This window comes from Eriocheir sinensis, unplaced genomic scaffold, assembly GCF_024679095.1.
Source record: "Eriocheir sinensis breed Jianghai 21 unplaced genomic scaffold, ASM2467909v1 Scaffold1639, whole genome shotgun sequence".
In the NCBI taxonomy this organism is placed as follows: Eukaryota; Metazoa; Arthropoda; class Malacostraca; order Decapoda; family Varunidae; genus Eriocheir; species Eriocheir sinensis.
Window position 1 is genome coordinate 36,721 of NW_026111005.1, and position 9,944 is coordinate 46,664.

The window sequence follows — 9,944 nt, forward strand, 5'->3', positions numbered from 1 at the left end:
GCCCTCTGACTGGCTTTTGGCAAACATTAATCCTTTATTCAAGACAGGTGACCGGACTGACCCAGCCAATTAAAATTGAAATTGAAATTTGAAATACTACGGTATTTCAGGACATAGTCTTCACTGGATCACTGCATTTCTTACTAACAGGACTCAACGTGTTCTTGACGGATCTTCATATGACACTGTCCCTGTTTCTTCAGGTGTCCCACAAGGCACCGTTCTAGGCCCCCTTCTTTTCTTTCTGAACATTAACGATCTTCCACTGTCAACGCCTAGCTCTTCCACTAGACTTTGCCGCCGATAGTTTACTGTTTAGAGCAGTGAAGACTACTGACGACTGCAGACTACTACAAAACGACTTGGACGCCGTCGAGCGGTGGGAGCCCACCTGACAGATGCACTTCCGACCAGACAAATGCAAACTATTAAGATTCACCAGAGCGCACAACCCCATCCATCACACTTACACTCTCCATAATTCAAATTTAGAATCAGTTCACACACACAGGTACCTTGGTATCCATCTCTCAACTAACTTGAAATTCAACACCCACATAGACCATATCAGTGCTACAGCCAACAGAACACTGGGGTTCCTGAGGAGGAATTTACATAACTGCACACCTGACATTAAACACATAGCTTATGACTCACATGTGAGACCAACACTGGAATAATGCTCCACGGTGTGGGATCCTTACACACACATAAACATTGATAGGTTAGAACAAATCAAGAAGGCGGCAAGGTTCATTACAAACAATTACACTCGAACGCCTGGAATCACAACACGGATCAAACAACAGATTAACATGGACCCTCTTCACATACGCAGACAAGCACACAGACTTACACTTATGTACAAGATCACAAACACTCACATTGACAGTGACCCACAAACATACCTACACAAGGTAAACAGTCAACGTACTCGTAACACAAACATCCATAAATACCAAACATATTACGCTAACACTGACGCATACAAGCACTCATACTTTCCACGCACCATACGTGACTGGAACAGCCTCCCTCAACAGATTTTAGATTGCGGTACAATACTCATTCATAAAACAAATACATACTCACTTGTCACCACAACACATTAACACTAACAATTACACTTGATTCACTTCCCTCCCCTGCACACTCGGCTCCCCCGTCCCCACAACAGCCAACAAATATGCGTGTTATGCACCTTCTTTGGTGCCCTGCGCATTATTGTCCAGATCCAGATCCAGATCGTTTGCAGTGATCCCAACATGGGAAGGAATCCACAGGAATCTGAGGAAGTATCCTGAGCAGCGACTAACTGATGCAAGATCTTGTGGATGAGGGAGCGGTGCGTGGGTTGTGAAGACTAGATAGCCTGTAGGCACCACCATCCCATTCAATCGTCGCTGACAGAGATTGACAGCCAGCAAAAGTGCCTGCTGCTCACAGTACGTAGAACTGGACGAGTTGGGTAACCTGCGACCAAACCAGCCTCCCTCTGGCGGGTCCACATCTGGCGAGTAGAGAGCGCAGCCCGCGCTCCCATCGGAATGCACGGAATCGTCGACATATAGGTGGTGAGCGGCAGGGACGGATATGGCGATATGCTCCAAGGCTAGTTGTTTCTGGTGGAGTGGTGGATCTGCCTTGGAAGTGAGAGTGAAGGAGACTGCTCCAAGGCTAGTTGTTTCTGGTGGAGTGATGCATCTGCCTTGGAAGTGGGAGTGAAGGAGACTGCTCCAAGGCTAGTTGTTTCTGGTGGAGTGGTGGATCTGCCTTGGAAGTGGGAATGAAGGAAACCGCTCCATGGCTAGTTGTTTCTGGTGGAGTGGTTGATCTGCCTTAGAAGTGGGAGTTAAGGAGACTTGAATCTGAGGAATCCGCCATGGCGGTAGACCGTGATTAACTTAAGCTACCGGAATATCAAGACCAAGTCGCTGCAGGGTGGAGCAGATTGTGTTGACGACGGTGCGAGCCCCGGGACGAAGCGGGGGTCGTGGTGCGGCGGGGTGAAGCGAGGCTTTCAGGACGTGAACAAAATGTGGAGCAAGATTGATTATTGGGGCGTTCATTTCTTGGCGCCGCAACTGCGTGGTCATATGGCGCCGAACGTACTGATAAACTATATAAAACAGGTAACAAAAGTGAAAACATGATAAAAACAACAACACTAGTAAAATTATTAAAAAAAAAAATAAAATTAAAACGTGATAAAAACAGCACTAATAAAACTATATAAAACAAGTTAAAGTAAAATACATGGTGAAAACAACAATATAAGGTCAATTAAACTACAGGAAGTTGAGGACGCCAGCCTCCTGTAGGAAGCCATAAACGTCATGTCGCGGGAGGTGTGCCTTCCCCCCAGCACCACAGATAGAAGCTCCCATCTCCGCCCCGGCACTGGGGGAGGTACCGCTCTCGCAGGTCCCCCAGACTGGGGCACTCGACCAGCAAGTGCCGAACAGTCAGGGGGACCAGGCAGTCATCACAGTAGGGCTGAATTCCCCGGGGACATGAGGAAGCTATGTGTGTATCGAGTGCGGCCCACCCTAAGGCGGTCCAGGACAGTCTCCTTACGATTTCTAATGTGGGAATACGAATAGGGACGCACAGCCCTGGTCGTGACTTCCACCATCTTTGTCGTGGGTACTACTGCCGCCCACCTGCGCTGCGGACCGCACGGTGGAATACAGGGCCCGTATTCTACATAGTGCTTATGGTCGACCATAACTTACCGTCATAGCTAACATAATTTATGACCGTCAGTATAATGACCGTCAGAAGTCTTCTTCTTCTTCTTCTTGCTGTCGGCCATAGCACAGTAAATCAACAACACCGTGAGCCGCTAGAATGCACGGCTCAAAATTTATTAACTTTAAATTCATGGAATATAATATATTATTGACATAATTTTCTTTGATTTAAATTATTTTGACCTCATATTACGACTTTTGGGGAAGTTAAAAATAGTAAAATAGAAATTCGTTATGAGAAAATGCGCTGAAACGTATTCCCGTTGAAAAGTGTGTAAACAAATGTACCGCCCTCTCAGCTGTTCGGTAGTGTTTACTCACGGCCAGCACAGCATGGATCCTCAACCTAAACGTCAAAGGAAGGCTAACTGGGGAGACGACGAGTCTCTCCAGCTGGCAATGTTATACAGGGACGAAGTCCATGTATTGAAGAGGAACTTTAAGACGGTTGGTGTCTCTAACCAAAAGAAACACGATGTATGGACGAAGATTACGGCCGACCTGAATGGACAGTTCCACTATGAGAAGACGGCCGTAGAGGTAAAGAAGCGATGGTTCACCATCACTTCTAAGTCAAGGATGAAGCTGAAGAACTTTCGAGATCATCGGAATGGAACTGGTAAGTAAGTTTCCATATATTAGCTTTAACTGATAAACACCCATTACACATTTTTGTCTTATTCTGAGCACTTTGAATATCATATATATATATATATATATATATATATATATATATATATATATATATATATATATATATATATATATATATATATATATATATATATATAGTAAAAATTCATTTTAGTACCATGCCAGTATGTATGGGTAGGACACGAAGTAATGGGTTTAAACTGGATCAATTCAGATTCAACAGGGACATAGGCAGAAATTGGTTTACCAACAGGGTTGTGGATGAGTGGAATAGGCTTAGCAGTCATGTGGTGAGTGCCAATACAATTGTCACATTCAAAAATAGATTAGATAAATTCATGGACAGCGATACTAGGTGGGGTTAGATACACGGGAGCTTAGGGTCAAAGGAGCTGCCTTGTTTAGGCCTACCGGCCTCTTGCAGACTCCAACGTTCTTATGTTCATTACCTACCTTATGAAACATCACTAGCTCTTCATAAATCTTTTCTTCAAACGTTCAACAATAATGGAAACGCTTTCAAAATCCAATTCAAGGACTATTTATTATTGAAAATAGGGGATAATATTCACGAAAGAGTAGCCTCCTTTGGCGGCGGCCGGGGCGACGGTGCAGCCGCAAAATATCTCGCAGAGGGTTTAGGGTGGGGGAGCATATTTAAACTTCTCCAACCGAACTTTACGACCTGCTAACGGGGGGGCATCACCCCCCTCGACGCCCCCTTCTAACCAGGGGGGGCTGCACCACCCCATGCCCCCCCCCCATATATATATGTCTTATTTCTGCGAGGAGATATTTCTCACAACACCGGCTGCACCGTCGCCGCGGCCGCCGCCATAATGGGCTACGCTTTCGTGAATAGCATCCCCTATTTTCAACAATAAATAATCCTTGAATTGGATTTTGAGAGCGTTTCCATGATTATTGAACGTTTGTAGAAAAGATATATGAAGAACTAGTGATGTTTCATAAGGTAGGTAGTGAAATACTGGCACGGTACTAAAATGAGTCTTGTGTGTGTGTGTATATATCTATCTATCTATCTATCTATATATATATATATATATATATATATATAGATATATATATATATATCTATATATATATATACACAGACATGAAGATTTAGAGAAGTATGTTCCAATACCCATACTTGTTGCCATCAACAGCCAACTGTTTGATGGAAATCAATCACATTGAAATAGTTTTGTATTGAAAAAAAGAGGATGCTATTTGCCATAAATCTGCCAGTTTAGTTTATATATATATGGGTAAATCAGTTTAAGTTTGTATTGAATATTATGTAGAGTCCATTCCTACCCTTATTACTTATACTTTCTTTCATCAGAGATGCCTGTAAGATAAAGTATGAAAGAGGAAGAAATGCTCCTTTCTAACACACACAACCTTGAATAGTGGTGGGAGTGCAGCAGTTATATATATATATATATATATATATATATATATATATATATATATATATATATATATATATATATATATATATATATATATATATATATATATATATATTTTTTTTTTTATATAATTTTGTTTTACAACAAAAGAGTCGGCTCAAGGGCAACAAAAAGTGTAGAAAAAAAGCCCATTAATTGCCGCTCTCACAACAGAAGATACTATAGAGTAGCCAAAAGAGAGGTCAATTCCGGGTGAAGAGGTGTTTTGATACACTCTCGTTGAGAGAGGTCAAGTTACAGGCAGGAGACAAAAACAAGTTTTATCACATCTCAGTAAAGTACCTGTCATAATCCACTTCAGCATTACATTCTGAGAAGACACTAATGTAGTGCTTTAGTAGTAGGGGAAAAAAACAAAAAATACATGAAATTTTATTTTTTCCCAGGTGGCGGCCCTCCACCCCCTCCCCTTGACCCCATTGATGAACTTGTCGGGGACGTCTTGGGGCAAGACAGCAAGGTCATCACGGGATTTGAGGAGATTGATGACCTTGGACATCAAAGGACTGTCGACATGTATGTATATATTTGTTTAATTTGTGAAGTACACTCTTTAGTTCTTTTCTTCTCATTTTTAAATATGTTCAGTTCTGCTTAGCAAAAGTAATAACAGCCTGTCATTTGCTTCAACCAGTATGTTACAAAACATTAGAAACATAATTCATCACTTGGAAAGAACATATGAGAGATATATCTTTACTGTTGGAATAGATTGTTTAATTAAAGGCTTTAGTTCAAGTTAACTATACCTGCAGGTAATGTCAGAGCTACAGCAACTTCTGTCAATTGATGCAATCCTACCTTGGTTCATAGTACTTCTCAATTAAGGTGTATTCAATGAGTTCTTGGCCTACCTCAGAATGAGGAAAAATAGAGCAAAGGTTCACTCCACTTACTTTTTTTTATGTTTTAACATAACCGTCTTTGACTGTGATGCACTTCTCCAATCTCGTCTTCAATTATGAAATTCCGTCCCTGAAGAATGGTGGGTGAATCACTTGTGAAAAGTCACCGTGTAACTCAATAGAAAATGCTGAAAGGATACCAGCCCATGCATTACTTGTTGGAACCTATACCAACATGTTACAGCATTGGCGGGCTCCTGTCCCCACTCCTTCTTTGTTAGGCCGATAACTCATTGAATTCTCCTCTTAATATCAATCCCCTCAAAGATATGCAACTCTTCTAGACCTTATTGATTGTCGTTAATTTAGTATGAAGTATGAATTCCATTTCCATAACACTATGCCATATTTACTCCCTAGTATATGAAAGGAAAAAGATACCCTATGGCAGATCTGCATTAGTTTATAACTGCTCATTTGTACACCCATTCAATGACTTTTACATTACTTGCAGTGAAGACGCAGCAGAGCCAGCGAGCCAGCTCTTCGTAGGTCAGGGAGGTGTTGAGGCACCAACAGCAATAATTGTGCCTGAGCCCACCCTGCAGTCACAGACTGAGGAGGGGGGTGCCCGGGGGAAGGTGCCAGCTGAGGGGGATGCAGCAGCTGCTCAAACAAAGGTGGCAGCTGCTGAGGAGGAGGCTGTAGCTTCAAGAGCTACAGCTGCAGCTGCACAGGCTGGGGAGGAGGCTGCACGGGCCATGAAGGCAGCCGCAAAGGAGGTGGCTGCTTGTGCTCGGGCCTTCGCAGGAGCTGCAAGGGTGCAGGAGGCAGCTGCGAGGGCGCAGGAGGCAGCTGTAAGGGCACAGGAGGCAGTTGCCAAAGAAAAAGCAGAAGCCATGCGGCTTAAACAAATTTTGCTCAAGTTGCAAATTGAAAGGGAAAGGAAAAACAAATAATATACCTAATAAAAGTAGAAGAGGATGCACGTAGTTCTATGATTGTGAAACCTTAGTTGTACTAGTTTAATTATGCTTATGCGGGAATGATACAGTGTACAAATGCACAGGAAAAATAGATTAAAATGGATGTGTAAAAAAGATGCAAAAAAAAACACTAATAGATAATAAAAAGGCAATGTGTGAAGAGCTAGGGAGGAAGGTGATAAATGACTTTCAGAATAATAGGGAGATGTTCTTGAAGGAAGTGAAGGGAGCATGAGAAAAGAATGAAAAGGTGTGTATGAACTATGAATGTAAAAGGTGTAAATAGGAATGTAATCGTAAGTGTTGAAGGTATAAGAAGATTGAAGGAGTACTATGAGTGTTTGTAGAGTATTGACAACAAAGAGGGGAATGTTAATTTGCAAATGTTTACAAAAGGAATAAGGGTTATAATGGATTGATAGATTGAACACGTTAACCGCGTTTGGCAACTCAGCGGTCTCGCCCCCCACGCGGAACCTTCAAGCTGCCGCCACATCAGTGTCCGTTGGACTTTCGCAGAGAGAGGAGGTACGTGTCTTCCTGAGAGCTTTGTCTGCTGTATGGAGCGTTAAAATCCATGGTACATATATGTACCGAATCGCAGACCACTAATATTGTTTTTTCTCTCTTGCGTATTGGTACATCAGTGTACCAGGCACATATTCCAGTTCATGATGCACTGATGATAATTATTTTCTTGTTCCGCTTTTTGCTGTAGTTTTTATGATGCCTGTATGAGTTAGAATCGATACAATATCCTACATATTGATCAGCTATACATAAAACTATTAATGCTTTTCCTTCTTCTTTTCAACAGACATGAATGCAGATTTATTTTATGGAGGACGACCAGATACCTCATCTGAAGATTCAGATGATTCAGATTTCTCAGTCAGTTCAGCTGACCCAGGTGATGATCTCTCTGATGAAAGTGAGGAGTCCGAAACAGGTGAAGATCAGGATGAACAAGATGAAACGCCAGATGGAAATGATTCATCAGGAAGAAATGGAAACAACACTCGACCTGAATTATTACCTGTATCTTCAAAACAACGCATGCATGCCTTTACTGGGAAGGAAGAAATGAGTGTCACTGTAAATAATGCAGATGATGAAACTGAGGTGCTGCCTATAGATCTATATGCTCTCTTTGTATCTGATACCATCATTGATATGATTGTTCTTGAAACTAATAGGTATGCACAACAAGAAATTGATGCTGCAAGAGTAACACGTAGGTCAAGATTAGTGTCGTGGAAACCTACTGACAGAGAAGAAATGAAGAGATTTTTTGGAATTGTGATTTACATGGGATTAGTTGTAAAGCCAGAAATTCAACTCTACTGGTCTAAAAGTACCTTATATGATGACCCCTTTGTACCAAAGCTGATGTCAAGGGAAAGATTTGAAATTATCTATAGATGTCTGCATTTTGTAGACAACACAGCTCATCTAAATTCTCAAGATAAATTGAACAAGGTCAGACCACTGATTGACTTACTGGTTAATAATTTTCAGTCTGTGTACAAACCTGGCTCCAAACTTGTTGTTGATGAAAGCATGAATTGCCATTCAGAGGAGATTAGGCATCAAACTGTACATACCAGGTAAAAGCTCACAAATATGGAATGAAGGTGTACAAAGTTTGTACACCTGGAAGGATATACATGGAATTTGGAGGTTCATGTAGGGAAGGGTGATAATACTGCTGGCCTAAATTCAACAGAATCACGTGTGGTAAACTTATGTAATGAAATGTTAGGTAAAGGATGCACTATTTACAGTGATAATTATTACACCTCAGTCATCCTGGCAGAGTACTTGTTGGTCAAGAAAACTTACATTTGTGGAACTGTTAGGCCAGGTAGGAAATATTTGTGCAAAGAAGTAGTGAAAGCAAAGTTGAAGAAGGGAGAAATGAAGGCAGCTGAAAACAGACAAGGAGTAAAGTTATACAAATGGAAAGATAAGAGAGATGTCTTGACACTATCAACAGTGCCTGAGCATGGTAATGGCTTACTTCCAAGTGGAAAGAAGAACAGAAAAGGAGAAGAGATTGTAAAACCTGAAAGTGTCATTGAGTACAATAAGGCAAAAAAAGGTGTTGATGTTGCTGATCAACTCAGTTCCTATTACTCGCCACTACGAAAATCACGGAAGTGGTACAGGAAGCTGGCTCTGGAAATGATTGCTGGGATTCAGTAACAAATGCTCAAATTCTATTCAATAAATATTGTTCAGCAAAACAAGTAGATGTGAGAGCCTTCACAGAGTCTGTAGTTCTGTCTCTCACTAAAAACATTCATGAAGAAATTACAAGATCAGGGAAGAGGACTTCTGATATATCGGGTGCAAGAAAAGAGCACACTCTTCAGGAAGCAGATGGACAAAAGAAGAACACAAGGAAGCGATGCAGAGGATGCTATGAAAAGATATCACAGAGTGAGGGATACAAGGTGGCCACAAAAAAGGCTAGGAGAGTGTCAACCTTTTGTAATGAATGTGATGGCCAGCCACACCTTTGCATTCCATGTTTCAATGAAAAACATGATGCATAATATGTAAAACACACACTGAAAAATCAAACATTAGGATAATCTATTTATTCCAAACATAATCTTTTCTGTTATGAAATCATATATTTTTCTTACTTTTTTGCTACGTGGAATTTTCTTTACACCAGTAAAATGTAGAGTTAAACATTTGGATATTCCAAGGAATGAGTAGAGTTCAGGAACATTATTTTTCATATTGTTATGAGGGGACAATTTTTCTTTAATTATAAATCTTAATAAAATTTACTTTTTAACATTACTTGCCATAAAAGGCACATTGGATCTTATAATTTGAAAGTAAAATGTCACATAACTTTATTTATTTTTCAAGTCTGTTTTCTTTTAATTTTGCATTTATACTTATTACCTCATCATTTTTAATTTATTACCTGGTACCATTACAAGGCATCTGCAATTATAATAATTACAAATTTACATACAAATTGTTTTTATACCCCTTTTTGCAAAGGTTTACAGAAAGTGTGTTTCAGACATATGTACCAATACGCAACAAGTGAAACATCTGCTCGGTTATAATGGATTGATAGATTGATTACTTTATTAATGCAAGTGGAACAGTACATTTGCATGTACTTGGCCAGTCGTGCTGAGGAACAGGTTTCAGTCTTCATTGCTAGAACGAAAAACAAATTAATTAGTAGGTAGTTTCATA

At 40.6% G+C, this 9,944-nt stretch overlaps 1 pseudogene; it reads left to right on the top strand.

The window, feature by feature from the left end:
* Positions 1 to 3,057: 3,057 nt before the first annotated feature.
* On the top strand, positions 3,058 to 9,554 carry LOC126990429 (piggyBac transposable element-derived protein 4-like; annotated as a pseudogene).
* Positions 9,555 to 9,944: the final 390 nt, after the last annotated feature.